Genomic DNA, 17,032 nt, shown 5'->3' with positions numbered 1-17,032 from the left:
GATTAAAAGTTGTGTATAGACGATGGGGGTGGGGGGAGAGAGAGAAAGAGAATGTTCACTTATTTTCTTTTCCCAGCCAGGATTATTCTAAACATAGAATTTATGGTTAGAGAAAAGCAGAATAGGCAATTATTCTGTGAGTGCTGTGGATAAGGCATTGATAATCCTAGATTACAATTTGAGCCGCACCAGTGAGCTGTGTAATATTGGGGAAAACATGTTAAACTAGAACTAAGGTAGGTACAGTCTGGTGATAGAAGCAGTGAGCAACTTGCCAAAACTACTGTGGACTGTCCAGGTGAGGATGGCCAGGAGCAGCTGGTCACCAGGGAATGTTCCAGGATGCTGGACAGCTGGTAGAAATCAAGACTCAGCAGGGATGTCAGCTGTCAGCACTGGGAAAGAGGTGGAGTCAGCTCTTACTGGAAACATTGGTTGATGCAAGATCAAAGACCCAGGGAAGGCCTATGCTAGAAAGCCAAACCAAAAAGGAGATAAGAATAGAACCCGAGTGGGGGCAAAGTAGTTGAAGAACAGAACTCAGTCTAAGCCAAAGGCAGGCAGGAAATTGGGCAAGACAGGAATGAGTCAGGGAGTCTGAGGAGCAAACCAGAGTGTCAGGAGACTGAGTCAAACTCCAGATTCTCCATCCAATTCAAAAGTCAAGAGTGAAACAAGGTCAGCCAGAAAAGTCTAAAGAGCTGTACCTACACCCACCCCAACGGAAGGGCTTTAGAGTTGGCTTGTGGAGTCTCCCACCAGGTTTCAAGGGATCTCTGGATTATAATACTGTTAAAGTCTAAGTTCTTACACTAAGGAAAGGGTTAAATTCAAGGATATCCAAAGTTCTATCCAGCTCCCCAAGTGTTTAGGACTTTAACATTCTATAAATCTAAAAATATACATTAAGTTCCAATGGAGAAACCAGGGTATTAAATGTTTTATCCAGGGAAGTGGAGTTTACTGGACTCCCTCCCACCACCATCATCCCCTCCCTACACACACATATAAATATCCCACAACCACCACCTAATTCTTTCTACTAAAAGGCAGTGTGGAATGGTTTATAGCCCTCCTGGAAAAAAAATGAGGGGGGCGCGGGGGGAGTGAGATGACATTCCATTCCATCCTGACTCACTTAAAGACATCATTTGATTCTCAGTCACAAAGAATTCTCTTAACAGAGTGGAAAGAGCCCTGGTCAGGAGAAGCTTGCTTGGAGCTGTAGTGGTTCCCTTTGCAGTCTGTAAGCCAAAGCGATGCTTTCCAGAGCTGCGTTTCTTTCTTTCTTTTACCCTCCAGGCTGATTTTATAGTAACAAAACATAGCCACTTACATCTATCTCCAAATAACCAACATTCAGAAAATATACCACATAAAATATAGACATTTTACAAGGGACCATCTATTAGCTGATAATGGTAGAGCTGCCAAGGAATGCATAAGAAAACAAATGTGACCCTCACCAAACGTCAGATCCATTTATCCAAATTAGTTCTTCTACAGTGGATGCCAGATAAACTTACAATGACATGATTCAAAGCATTATGAGGGGTTGGGAGTAGGTTATAATAAACTAAATATGTAGGTACAGGATATATATAAATCATATGAAATGCAGCCCCATAAGATGCTAATAGAAGTTAGGGGGGAAAAAAAAAGCTGGCAGAAGAGATTTTAAAATGTGATCATATGGGAAAAAGAATATTAGACCAACAAAAAATGTTTCAGAGGGAGAAAACAATAAGTTTCTCTATGTATATTAAAAACATGTATACATGGGAGAGTCGATGGATGCCAGGTTCGGGGAGGGATGGGATTCATCAGAGTTAAAAGAGACTTCCATGGCCTCCCAGTCCTAGGCAAAAGTGTCAGGAAGGGGAACTTAATCTCTGGGTCTCCTCACTGCTCTCGGCTCTTCATTCTGCCCCTTTTCACTCACCTTATACAGCCAATACTTTGAAGACTTCTCTACTTTCTCCACATTAAAATCTAATCTGAGGAAAAGATCTGGGAAAACTTATTTACACTGAGGAATCAGAGTTCATGCTTTAACCTTCCTGTGCTGTTTGAAACCTAAGAGCAAACAAACTCTTATGCAAAAAAAAAAAAAATCTATAACTGTAGAACCTCTGAAATCAGCAAACTATGTGTAAGGAAGAGTTATATTCCATGGAACAGAGGTTGCTTCCAGCCCTTCTAAATTGTATCATATAGGTCACCACTGATAAAAATCCTCCTTGTTCTCTAATAAATCACATGTTCAATAAAGACATCATGCAAATAGGTGAAATCCAATTAGAAAGATACATGATATCCATTTATTGTTGAATTTTAAAACAGTTAAATTTGGAATGGCAAGATGAGGGTATAAAGTTGGAGCAGGGAAGGAAGACAGGAGGAAGGAAGGAAAAAGGATTTAGGAAAGGGGAAAAGGGAAAGGGGCAAGAGATAGAAATTGAATATGAGGTAATTTTGTTTTCTTCTAAAAATAAAAAATAAGAAAATCATAGATGTTATTTAACTGAAAAGTTAAGTCAACAGCATTCGCGAAGGCCACAGATAACAATTAAAACTTTGAAAAACTTACATGTAAAAATAACACAGAACTCATGGATGTATTTTACTAAAGACTTCAAAGACACTGGGTGAAGCTTTTTGTGGAAGCTATCAACATAGTACAGCAACTAAGGAACACAGAGAAGTGCTTTATTCTTTATGAAAGAACAGTCACAAATGCAAGGAATAATTCAAGTGTAGTATTCACAAGTTCAAAATCTATTGCCCGTACTGAGGAACAAGTATCTCTTGAAAGAGAAGAGAATATGGGCTATTAAGGTCAATTTTTGGTTTTCAAAACATGAGCACTATTGATAGCCTTCCTTAGGAAAGTAGTACAAAGTTCAATGCATTCCTAAGTCCTGTGAGCTATTTTTAATTGTTCAAAAGGTTGAACAATTTATTTGTCTACCTACAACATGGTCATACAGGCCAACTAAAACATTATGCTTTACTTTAGCTAGAATTAAATCAAATTGGTACAGTAATACTAGTTGTATCATCCTAATTGAGATTTCTGATTGGCAGGTAAGACAAATGTTATTAAATAAAAATTGTGAGGGTTGATTCTTATAATAATTACAGTTTGGCAGAAAAATTCTCTTAAAAACATGAGGTTCGTGAATTTAAAAATAATATAGAGCTTGGATGGTAAAAAATCGGGGAACTGGAGATGGGACAAGATGGCCAACTAGAGACATCACTTGCTGGACCATACTGAGGAGAAAGAAGGTTTCGGACAGGGTAGACAAGAGGGGTGAATTTCAGTGAGAGAAGTGCTGGAGCCTGCCGGGGACCTCACAGAAGAAAACTGCAAAGCCAAAAAAGAAGAGGATAAAGGAGAAAAGGATATTGGTGAGGACCAAACCCAGGGAGACTTGGAGCCCAGTGAAGTGGTAAAGGGGGATCCCTTCCTCCCTCTCACAATCCTTCAGTGATCAGCAGACTACCAAGATACTGGGAAGCTTTTCCACCCCCACAAACCCAAGTACTATGGCAACCATGGAATTATGGGGAGAACTTGCATGATCCCAGAGCATGGACATTCATGTGGGGTTCCTTTACAAGGAGAGTGACCCAAGAGGCAAGAAAGTAGGCTTTCTTCAATTCAGACAGAAATCCCTCTCCACCCTCCCCCACCCCTTACAACCAGGAGAGTAGTTTGAGCCAAGAATCTGATGAGCAGCCCCCTCACTCCATCTGGCATGTCCTGCCGTCTGAAGTTTCCACAGAGAGCCCACACCTCTCCCCTTAGGGACCTGCAGGGGACCCTGGGAGCCCAATCTGGGAACTCCTGCCTGCCACTGTTTTGTGGACATGCACACCAGTGGGTCAGATACACAGGCTAGATCTCGTACCCTAACGACTCAAGCAGGTTGCTGGGGGACACAGGGGACGTTTAGGAGTTGTACTTGGAAGGTGAGGGAGCCCATGTAGGCAGAACTGATAGAAGAAAATTGTGGGGTTCAAGACTTAGTGGAATAGGGAAGCACCCACCCCCCCATAGGAAAACCAGGCTGTCAGATTAAGGTGGGTCCTCCAGAAGTGGGAAGACCCCAGCCCACGGTGCCATAGCAACCAAGTGCAGCGCACGCTCCCACAGGGAGGATCCCAGCTGGCGCCATAACAACCACATGCAGTGTGTTCAGGGCCAAGAGCAGGGGCAATGCAAGAGAGACAGAGCTCACTTCCCGCAGCCAGTCTGGGAAGTGCAGCCCCTCCCTCACAAGCAGTCTTTCCGGCTTGGAGAGCTGGACTTGACCTTCCTCCCAGCCCCTCCCCCCATAGCTGGGAAGATGACCTCTGAGACCTGCCCAGGCTCAGACTTGCACAACCTAACTGAGCCCAGGCTCGCCCCTCCACCCACCTCTGCTGTGCGGTAGATCAAGCATCAAGCAACTCAACCCTCTAGGAGCTACAAGACCCCTCCCAAAACCTGGGGCATTCAAGTGTTCCACCTGAGGGACTAGAGCTTATCACAGGCACAAAAGAACATCCCTGCAGTTGGCTCTCTCCTGCAAGCATCAACCACTGACAGGGAGAACAACTCTATAGCTCATTATGGCATTTACCAACTCACTCAAACAGGGCATGGCTGAACCTTACTCACAAGCATCACCCACCATCTCAGAGATTAAGCTGGGGGTCCCAATACAATTCACACTGCTTTGAAGAGGGGAAGACAGCAGGATAGAAGCAACCTGAGGGGATGGTGCTTTTTAGAAGAGAAACAAAAGTTACAGACAGCTCAAGCTCTGGCGGGGGGGTCACCCTCCTCCACTTCAGACCTCTGGACTGACTGGGGAGCTACTCAGAGTCTGTGCAGAGACAATCCACCAGAGAGCAGTTGCAGCAGAGAGCTGATGCCTGCCAATCCCAAGTTTCTGCAACCGATGCCAGGTCTGCATGGGACCCAGCAATAGCCTTTGTATTACCCCCACTGAGCCAGGGAGGGAATAGACACTCCCCTGTGTAGTGCGCTGTGACTGGGGGCTGAGCATACTTCCTACCTGATGTGGGGACCAAACAGAGCAGGAGCTCCAGACATGACAGGCACTACTTGGGAAGCCTGGGGCAACTGCATCAGTGGGTTCTAGGTGTTGGGGGAGAACCTAGGTTGAACAGCAGCATTGGTCTGACTACACGGACCCTAGACAATAGAGACTGTGTGACAGGGCATCAGCAGTCCCCACACTGGTAGAATAGCCTTCCATAAGGGTAGCTGTGCCCCAGAAATAACCAGAGCCAGCTCCAAAGTTCTCACTGGAGCCGAGTCAGAGGCTCTGCTCCTATGGTTCCAGGGCTCCTGCTAGGCCTGTGACTCCAGAATTGTGCCTGGTTCCCAAGACCCCACTAGTGAGTTCCCACCACTACCAAGACAGCAGAGCCCCCCTAAGGTCCAACACTTCACTGAGGACCCCCAGGCCTGAGCAGCTGTCATTCCTGGACTTGGTTTGAAATAGTCACCAGCAAAGGAGAACAGGTGCCCTGCAATTCTGTTAACCAGAGCTGAGATAAGGGGAGTGAGATGAGAAGAAAGCAGCAAAAGAACTCTGGCAAAATAAAAAAATAAAATAGTTTGGCACCCCCAAGGGAACATAACAGAATAATACTAGTGGGCCCCACCCACAAGGAAATTGCCAAAATTTCAGAAATGGAATTGAGAATATGGATGGAAAATAAGATGAATGGAATTGAAGAGAAAGTTGAAAACAAACAAAAGGAAGCCAAAAACATATTTCAGGAAATAAATTTAAAAAAAAGAAAAAGTCACTAGAGAACTAGACAACATAAGAAAGGGTATAATAGAACTTAAAGAAATGAAAGAGTCATTTAGGGAATTTCAAAATGTAGCAGAAAGCTTAACAGGCTAAACCAAGGAGAAGAAAGAATCTCAGAGCTTGGAGACAAGGCTCTCAAGATAACCCAGTCATTCAAAGAGGCAGAGAAGAGTATAAAAAAGTCTGAACAATCACTGAGAGAGATATGAGACTATGTAAAGTGAACTAACATTTGATTTATAGGTATCCCTAAGGGAGAAGAAGAAAAAACTAAAAGCATGGAAAAACTATTTGAGGAAATTATTGAGGAAAACATCCCTGGTAACACCAGAAATTCAGACATGCAATTAAAAGATGGACATCGAATACTGGGAAGATTCATAGCAAATAGGTCATCTCCAAGAAACTTAGTAATCAACGTGGCCAAAGTCAAAATGAAGGAGAAAATTCTGCAAGCAGCAAGATGAAAGCATCAAATAACCTACAAAGGAAAACCCATCAGACTAACTGCAGACTTCTCAGTGGAAACCTTAACAAGCCAGAAGGGATCGGGGCCCCATCTTCAAGTGACTTAAACAAAGCAACTGCCAGCCTAGATTTTTGTATCCTGAAAAACTAAGTTTCACAATTGACAGAGAAATTAAGTATTTTCCACACATGCAAACACTGAGGAAATTTGCCATGACCAGACCTGCCTCGCACAAAATATTCAGAACGGCACTATATACAACTCAGCACAATAGATACTCACAAGTATAAATTCACCTAAAAAAAAAAAAGGCCTAAGACTCACAACTATAAAACAATAGTACAAGAGGTAAAACAAAGCAATAAGGGGTCACCCAACAGGATGACCAGACCAACATCCCACATATCAATGCCATCAATCAATGTTAATGGACAGAATGCACCTCTCAAAAGACACAGCTTGGCTGAATGGATGCAAAACACAACCCAAGTATCTGCTGTCTCCAGAAAACACATGTAATCAAAAGGGTGCACACAGACTCAACATGAAAGGATGGAAAATATATTCCATGCAAATGGAAATCAGAAGAGAGCAGGAGTAACCATTTTCATATCACATAAAAATTGACTTTAAGGAACAAAGATAAAGAAAAACAAAGAGGGTCATTATATAATGGTAAAGGGAGCTATCCAACAAGAAGACATAACAATCCTAAATATATATGCACCCAACACAGGAGCTCCCAGATACATAAAGCAAATTTTACCAAACTAAGCAAAGAAATAAACAGCACCATCATAATTGCCAGGGACCTTGATACCCCACTATCAGAGCTCGACAAAACATCAAAGCAAAAAATAAAGAAAGGAACAGTGGACTTAAAGCAAATTCGAAATCAAATGAACCTAACAGACATTTACAGAACATTCCACACAAAAAACATGGAATAAAAATTCTCCAAGGCTAATCATATCTTAGGCCACAAAACAGGTCTCAAAAATTCAAAAAAATCAACCATGTACCTTATAAGACCATAGCAGAATAAAACTAGAAATCAATTACAAGAGAAACATTCAAGAGATGAAATTATTGCTCTTCACTAATGGTATGATCTTGTATCTAGAAAACCCCATAGATTCCACCAAGACTGTCCTGGAATCTGGAATTGACAAATAAATTCAGCAAAGTCTCAGGATACAAAATTAATGTATGTAAATCAATAGCATTTCCATATGCTAATAACAGTCAAGCCAAGAGTCAAATCAAAGACTCAATACCATTCACAATAGTTACAAAGAAAATAAAATAACTAGGAATATACTTAACCAAGCAGGTGAAAGATCTCTACAAGGAGAACTATGAAACTCTGAGAAACAAAATCCAAGAGAATACAAACAAATGGAAAAATATATCATGCTCATGGATTGGCATAATCAACATTGTTAAAGGTCTCTATTACGCAAAGTTATTTATACAAATGCAATACAATCACCGTCAAGTTACCAATGTCATACTTCACAGATCTAGAAAAATTAATTCTACGTTTCATTTGGAACCAGAAAAGAGCTCAAGTAGCCAAAGCAATCTTAAGCAAAAAGAACAAACATGGAGGCATCCATGATACCAGACTTCAAAATATGCTACAAGGCTATAGTAATCAAAACAGCATGGTATTAGTACAAAAATAAAGACACAGACCAATGGAATAGAACTAAGAACCCACATATAAAACCATCCGCCTATAATCAACTGATCTTTGACAAAGCAGACAACAATGTATACTGGGGAAAAGAAGCCCTATTCAACAAATGGTGCTGTGAAAATTGGATAGTCACATGCAGAAGAATGAAACAGGACCCCTACCTCTCATCATTCACAAAATTAATACAAGAGGGATAAAAGAGTTTGATCTAAGGCAGGAAACCATAATAATCCTAGAGGAAAATGTAAGAAGAATTCTCCTAGATATTGGCCTAAGCAAAGAATTTATGGAAAAGATCCCAATGGCAATCATGGTAACAACAAAATTTAATAAATGGGATTTGATTAAACTAAAAAGCTTCTGCACAGCTAAGGAAACAATCCACAGAGCAAACAGACACCTACAGAATGAGAGAAAAATATTTGGAAGCTACACATCTGATAAAGGGCTAATAACCAGAATTTACAAAGAACTTAAGCAAATCAGCAAGGAAAAAATAAACAACCCTATTAACAAGTTGGCAAAAGACATGAACAGAAACTTCTCAAAAGAAGAAAGACAAATGGCCAATAAACATATGAAAAAATGCTCAATGTCACTAATCATGGAAATCCTAATTAAAACCACAATTAAATATCATCTTACCACAATTATAATGGCATTTATCAAAACTTCCAAAAACAATAGATGCTCACATGGTTGCAGAGAGAAAGTAATGCTTATACACTGTTGGTGGCACTTTAAACTAGTACAACCTCTATGGAAAGTAGTATGGAGATGCCTCAAAGAACTAAAAGTAGAACTACCATTTGATCCAGCAATCCCACTTACTGGGTATTTATCTAAAAGAAAAAAAGACTTTTCATCAAAAAGACATATGCACTTGTATGTTTATTGCAGAACAATTCACAATTGCAAAAATGTGTAATCAACCCAACTTATACCTATCAGTTCATAAGTAGATTAACAAAATGTGGTACATGTATACAGTGGAGTACTACTCAGCCATAAAAATGATGAATTAATACCTTTTGCAACAATCTGGATGGAACTAGAGACCATTCTCCTAAGTGAAGTATCTCAGGAATGAGAAAACAAATACCACATGTACTCACTATTAAATTACAACTAACCAATGAGCACACACGTACACAAAGGGAAGTAAAACTCAATAAATGGGCAAAGGAAATGAACAGAAACTTTTCAAAAGAAGACAGAATAATGGCCAGCAAACATATAAAAAAATGCTCAACATCCCTAATCATTAGAGAAATGCAAATAAAAACCACAATGAAATATCATCTAACCCCAGTGAGATTGGCCTCTATCAAAATATCCCAAAACAGCAAATGCTGGCGAGAATGTGGAGAGACAGGAACACTCTTACACTGCTGATGGGACTGCAAATTGGTGCAATCTCTGTAGAAAAGAATTTGGAGATACCTCAATGAGTTAAAAATAGAATTACGGTTCGATCCAGCAATAGCACTATTAGGCATCTACCAAAGAGCAAAATCCATTCTATAATAAAGACATCTACACCCGAATGTTTATGGCAGCACAATTCACTATTGCAAGGATGTGGAAACAATCCAAGTGCCCATCAATTCATGAGTGGATTATTAAAATTTGCTATATGTATACAATAGAATATTACTCAATTATAAGAAACGACAGTGATCTAGCACCTCTTATATTTTCCTGGATTGAGCTTGGGCCCATTATCCGCAGTGAGGTATCACAAGATCGAAGGAAAAGCCTCCACATGTACTCGCTGTCAAATTGGCACTAACTGATTAACACTACGGTGCTCACACAGTAGTAATATTCTCCAGGGATTAGGGGGTTGGGGAGGGTAAACTCACAACTAATGGACTCGGTGTTGTATTGTAGAGGGGAAGGGCAAGCCTCTAACCCTCACTTGGGTGAGGCAAAGACATAAAATGTAACCAAAACGTTTGTACCCTCAAAATATCCTGAAATAAATAAATTTAAAAAACAAAATAAAAATAAGAATACCTTTAAGAGAAAAAAAAAACAACTCAGTGGTAATCAACCAGGGGGCAGGGGGGAAGAGGGGAGGGGTCAAACCTACCTAACGGGTACTATGAACACTATTCGGGTGATGGCACACTTTTAGCCAGGACTCAAGCATTACAAAGTGACCCATGTAACCTAAAATATCTGTACCCCCATAATATTTTGAAAGAGAAGAAAATTGGGGAACTGTAATTTATGATTCTCCAAGGACTGAGATTCTCCTCAAAGAGACTGAGCATTCTTGCAGGCTCAGACTGTGCTAGCTGCTTTCATGGCTGTTCCTGTGTTTCAATTCTCATTGTGATATAGGTATTGTGACATATATCTGATATGGGAGAACCTGAGGCTCAGGGCTGACCAGTGGAAACTAGGGTCTCAAATTCAGGTCTTCTGACATTCTTTGATCATAATACAAGCTCCCTGTTTAGTTCAAAGTCCTCATTTCCAACTACCACAGCTCTCTTTTTGTTTCGTAGGACCAGGCATCGGGGATCTTCCTTCTCTTCCCTTTGGCCAGTTCTGCCATACTTGGATAGCTTTGCTCATTGTTGACTCACACATTCACTCACTGCAAGAACATCGATTGGGTGTTGGAAACCCAAATAAGCACTAGAAATAAAAATCAGAAAGACGTAGTCTCTGCCTTAAGAAATTCACTGTCTTGTCAAGGAGGAAGAGAAGTAAATGACTGATGACAGCTGAGTGTGGTATATGCTTTGATGCAGCAGCATAAGAGGGGAGGCCTAGAACAGACAAGCAAGGCAGGAAAAAGCTCCTAACACTTGTGCTTATTTTAAAGGACTGGTAGTAGCCAGTGAAATGAAAAAGCTTCATTATTTTATTGTTAAGCAATGAGATGTGGGAAGACATAGAGGATTAAAAGAGCAGTCCACATTATAAGGAGAAGCACATGGTTGTGTGGCTGGAGCAAGCCCAACAAGGTAGGAGGTATAATTACATGTGTTAAGGTAAATGATTTGAATTTTATCATTAAAGCTGTTGAGAGCCCTGGAAAGACCGAGGCAGGGAAGTGGAATGATCAAATTCGCCTAACGGTACCAAGATATCGGGGTTTTTTTTAGTTAACATTAGATTTAGGCACCTTTGAAGTTTTAGTTTCTCTATTAACTGCCAAGAAATATTCCAGATCCAACTCTACAATATTTTTCAGAAATCTATTAAAAATAATTTGACATCAAATTTTGAAAATGTAAGGTTAGAAGAAAGTCCTTAAGTCTAGCACCTCTGTTTAGAAGGCCCTGAAACAGGGCATTTATTAATAATTTCACAATGTTTTAATAGAGTAAACTCTGAAAATAAGTAAATATTCAATCATATGTCAAAAGCTTAAGAAAATATCAAATTATCCAAAACCAAAAATAATTATTTATTTTACTAAAGAAATTGACACAGTATTTTCAAAGGTGAATTTATTTAATGCTGTCAGTTTTATCTGTGATGACTTACTATAACCTACCTTTTAGGAATGCCTTCACTAGGACTATATTGACATGCACTTGTTTTATATGTGTAACATTTTTCCAAAAGCAGTTTAAAAATTTTCATCAGTGTCTTTCCAAACTACAGATGCTCCTTGACTTACAATGGGATTACATTCTGATAAAACTCATTGTGAGTGGAAAACATCATAAGCTGAAAAGGCATTTAATATACCTGACCAACTGAACATCATAGCTTAGCCTAGCCTACCTTAGACATGCTCAGACACTTACAGTAGTGTGGCTACTAGGAGCTACCGCTTGCTGCCACTGCCCAGCATCACAAGACAGTATCATACCACATATACCACTAGCCTGGGAAAAGACCAAAATTCAAAATTTGAAGTGTGATTTCTACTGAATGCATATCACTCTTGCACCATCATAAACTCAAAAAATTCTAAGTTGGGCAAAACTGTAAATTGGGGACTAACTCTATTTTTTTTCTTCTCACATGATTTCTTGCTATAAAATTACACACAGGTCAATATTTCCTTCTTTGAACTAATTTTTTCTTCATCTGCCTAATTCTATTTGTCCTTCAAGACCCATCTCAAATGGCACCTTCTCCAGGAAGCCTTCCCTGACTTGCCCAGATTAAAGTATTAATGGTTGCCCCTTCCCTGGGTTCCCTTGGGTGCTGTACATGTTTACCCTGGCACTTCCCACACCGTACCTACATAAATCAATGCTTTACTTGTTTGTTTTCTTAATTAGACCATGAATTAATCAAAAGCCCAGGCTTCACCTTTCATCTCTGTATCTGTAGTACCAGGGTACACAGTCAGTGGCCAATAAAGGTTGGTGAAGAGACAGACAAGAAATAAAAATGAATTTTATTTCTATTAATATTTTCTCCATTATTTCTCTTTTCCTTCATTCTCATTTCATGTCTTCCCATTATTTCTCTCCAACCACTAATACATCATCTTTATCCTTTTCTTCTTGGTTTCCATACACATCACAACTTTCAATCTCTCTCTTAAGGTCCTAACTATTGCAAAAATGCTGATCCAGTGTGTGAGTAGCACACGTTTAAGAGTTTGTTGCTCCTTGGCATTGCAAAGAAGAGGTTTGTTTTATCTGGCCCTGGATTAGTCTCCATTAGATCTCCTCTTCTGTTTTTTAGCTAGGGATTTTTAACATGCTTTAGCTTTTAGTTTTCAATGTTAGCAGCTGGGTAAACAGACTTTCTGCAACACCACGGATAAAATGGCAAGCTCCAGGGGAAAGTCTTCCATCTTTAGATTAATAAAAAAGACTTGCTCACAGCCATGGTGGGGGAATAGTAACACCTGAGAGCATGTGAGGGGAATTGTGTGTGCTGGCTGTGGAAAGGCAGCTGATGACCAAAACAGGCAGCTGCTGTCCTGAATGAGGCTGACCGTCCTCAGAGAGTAGTGTCAAACTGTACTGAGCAAGAATAACAGAGAAGTGAGGTAAGTGACTGACATCTCTGGTAAGCACTTTCAAAAGAGTCTACAAATTTCACAGGAGAATCACTTGATTCCAAAAAGTTTAAATAAATGCTCACCATGGGCAGGGAGAGAAGTACTCAAAAATTGCTCACAAAAAAATACTTCGGAAGGAAGATTTTGAAACACAAGAGGAAATCCATGTGTGTATTTAGGAGAGCAGACTTTGTAAAAATCCATAAATGCTTCTGTTTTCACTTTTGGATATCAAATTGCGTGTAAGGGGTGAGAGTTTTGTTTTTTTTTTTAAGATAAACACAGTGAGTCCATCATTCCTACAGTTTGTTTTTAATGTTATGTGAGGTGCAAAATCACTCTCACAAATCCCTCTATATTTTTACATATTTCAAAGATTTTCTGAAATAAATATATAGGCTGACAAAAGTGTCTACGAGAATTAAAGGAAAGTGCTTATGATGTAATGTTTAATAACAGACAACAGGCAAAAATATGATGTACTCACATGGTAATGTAGCTACTGTTACTAAAAATATACTTTTACTATAGAAATGATTGACAAACCACATTTTTAAAAATTGTATCATGTATATCAACATGTTCAAACAAACATTAAAAGATAATAAATGATTAACAGGCATAGCCTATAGCTACAATACTTTCGTGGAAGCAAATTTTTTTAAAAGGTTATATGAAAAATATGGAAAACTAAATTCCTTAGGGTCATCAAAACAAATGTTTTGTGGAACGGTTAAAAAAAAAAAAAAAAAAAAGAAGCATGTCTTTTAGAAAGTCTGCAAAGGTGAAAGTCCAAGAGGGCAGGGATTTTTGTCTGTTTTTCAATGCATATTTCCAGTGCCCGGAACAGTCCCTGGCACAAAGTAGGTGTTTGATAAATATTTGTTGCACAAAGAAGTGATAGTGAATGAATGAAGGAATGAATGAGAAGCATATGCCATTTAAACTCAGGCCCTGTGACCTCTCCAGGTAAGCAAGGAGGTCTTGCTGACTCTGTGGTGCTGGAATACTTTGAACTGTACCAGGTAGAGTATTCCCTTCAAGAATTTTCTTCAGGTTAGATAGAAAATATAAGTTGCTGATAAGCAAACTCATTTTTTGACCAAAGGAAAAAAAAATCCTTTATTTCACAAGGTTAAGAAACTTTGTCACAACGGCTGTCATGACTTTCACAATAGGCTCTGCCTGCCACCTCCTCCACCCTCTCTGAACTCAAGCACCACCACTCTTCCTCTTGCTCCCTGCTCCAGGTACACTGTCCTCTGTGCTACTCTGTAAACTCTGCCTGGGATCCTTCTCCCAGATACCTCCTGGTCTCCCTCCCGCATCTTCTCTCATTTCTTGCAGGCTTCTGCTCAAATGTCACTTTATCAGAGAAGCCCTCTCTGACCAGCCTAAATGAAATAGCCAGCCTCACACCCAACTTCTGGCTCTCCTCCTTTGCCTTCCCTGCATTATTTTTCACCAATGTACTTTATCTGTTTCATGCTGTTCTCTATCCCCAATGCTTGTAATAGTCAGTGCCTACTACACGGTAAGTGCTCAGTAAATACTTACTGAGTGAATAAACAGACAAGGACACAGTAACATTTCATGTGCCTTTTCAAGGAGGCAATGTGATATATGGAAAAGGTGTGATCTTTTGAATTCCATCCTAACTAACTATTCACTATGTACCTGACCTTGAGACTAACTTCCCTAAACTTCAGAATTTTCATCTTTAAAATGGAAAGAAGAATAATACTTATTTGGCATGTACTTGACAGCCATCAAATGTTGGTTGGCTCTTTTCCTTCCTTTCTCCCTACCTCCTTTTTGTGGTTGGGAGCTAATGTAACTCTGTTGATAGGAAACAAAGTGATTCACAAGGTGAGATGGCTACAAAATGAAAGGCACGATGTGCTGTCCAAGACCAGAATGCTGAGCAGACCCCTGAGCAATATCATTCCCAACAACAACGAACGCTGGTTGTGCTTGCGTTGGACAACTGACAAGGCACAAAAAGGACACCTTCTTTCCTGAAGGTGCTGTCATGTGACTGGGAACTCAGAGATATTAGAGGGTGGTTTTATGGGGATGAAGAACTGGCCTTGAAGCATGACTATGTTTCAGAATAATAGCAAATCTGAGGAGCATTTCAGAGAGGAAACAAAAGAAACTGAATGGGAGTATGGCTGGAGCAGAGGCTTCCTGCAGAAGCGGTTAGGAGAAAAGGTGCACAGAAAAGGTGATGTCAGATTGTGGAAGATCCTGGACGTCAGATTGAAGAGACCAGATTTAATTCTGTAATTTATGGAGAGCCATTAAATTTTTTGAATAGTGGAAAAATATAGACTCATATAATGAAAATGCTAACTTTTAAAGCACTTGCAGAGCCTTCTGAAAGCCAAGCACTAAAAATGAATACAGTGACATTGGTTCAGAAAAACAAATGACAAGGTTATAAGTGGGAATGAATCAATATTCTAATCTTCCCTGGTTGTCACTGTTTGAACCACCATGGAGGAGAAAAGACAAGCTGGAGGAGACCTGAAGAACTGCACATCCTAAGAAAGCACTCAAAAATGTCAGCACAGTAGCAGAAGAGAGCACAAAACCTAGCCTCCAAACAATCAACCAAGGGCTCTATTTGCAGTCTATGTTTTAACAGCAGCACCTATGATGATGTGACCTCCTTCTCAAATTTCCTCTCTTCAAACTACCCTCCCAGTCTCTTCCTTGTAGTTTGATTCCTTATTCCTTGTTAGGTCTAAATAACCCTAAGAGCACATTCAGGAATAACATTAATCAGGTGTCGGGCAGATGTGGGAGGGGAGGGGATGGGTGTATACATACATAATGAGTGTGATGCGCGTCTAGGGGATGGACACACTTGAAGCTCTGACTCGGGCGGCTGGGGGGAGGGCAAGGGCAACATATGTAACCTAAACCATTGTACCCCCACAATATGCTGAAATAATAAAAAAAAAGAGAGAGAGTTGAAATCCTAGAAGTTAAAAACCACCCATGGCTAAATGGCTTTCTAAATGATTATAACAAATGTAAACTCACAAGCAGGCTATGAAAACATCATTTCCATTCACTTTTGATATTATTGGAGGTTATTAAATCTTAATTGTTTAATTTTAATATTAAAAAATATATATATACCAACCTGATGTGTTCCAAAATGAAAAACTCCCACTTTCATATATATATGAAAGAAGCAAAAAGAAAGTGACAAATTATTTAATTCACCCCAACGAGGGAAAATAGAAATTAATCTGTTACAGATGCTGCTAAAAGTCTGTCTACATTTGAATCCTATAATAGAATTTAGCAAAGCGTAAAAGTTTTAGGACATAGGAAACCAATGACTTAACTTTGTGGTTCTTGAAGCTAAAAAAGTGCTGGAAACTAAATAACAAGATGACAGTTGTATCTGCCCAGGTTTTATATTTTTCTTGGGATCCACTCTTCTCACAGCATGGACATGATTTAGACTATCAAAGAGCTTTTGATAAGGTTTCCACAAGTGGCTATTATTGAAACTTGGTAACCATGGTGTGAAAGGAAAAAGTCATATCAGTGAATTAAATGAATTAAAAATGCTTGAGATGCAAAGAGGGAAAAAGCAGAAATAAATGGCCAATTCTCATGTGGAGAAAGGTTAATCACTGAGGGCTCTGGGGCTTTGCAGTAGAACTGGAGTTATATTTAACTAATGACCAGGAAAGGGGCACCCAATTCTCATTCCCCAACTCCGTGTGTATCAGTCCCATACACAGAGCCCCTATTGATGTTAAGAGCACTTGGCACGTAGAAAAGATACAGGCAGCATAGAGAAGAAGCGTTTAAAATCCAGGAAAGAGAAAATAGGTAAATGAAAGTTGACTCAGATACTCATGTAGAGATCCCCAAATACAAAGGGGACAAAAATAAAAATTACATTAGCAGAATTTTATTTTTTAAGAACTTTGATATATATACTACATGGAAACACATGTGCCTCTTCAAAAGACTGGATATTTGAACAAAAGTATCCAATTTAT

The 17,032-nt window shown here is 39.7% G+C and overlaps 1 protein-coding gene across 1 annotated transcript in view; it reads right to left on the bottom strand.

Moving 5' to 3' along the window:
• SUGCT (succinyl-CoA:glutarate-CoA transferase) overlaps window positions 1–17,032 on the bottom strand; it is a 699,594-nt gene that overhangs the window by 404,493 nt on the left and 278,069 nt on the right.

The sequence above is a fragment of the Lemur catta genome, chromosome 11, assembly GCF_020740605.2.
Source record: "Lemur catta isolate mLemCat1 chromosome 11, mLemCat1.pri, whole genome shotgun sequence".
Lineage (NCBI taxonomy): Eukaryota > Metazoa > Chordata > Mammalia > Primates > Lemuridae > Lemur > Lemur catta.
The sequence above is the reverse complement of the archived record's forward strand: the minus strand, read 5'-3'. Positions and strand labels throughout refer to the sequence as shown.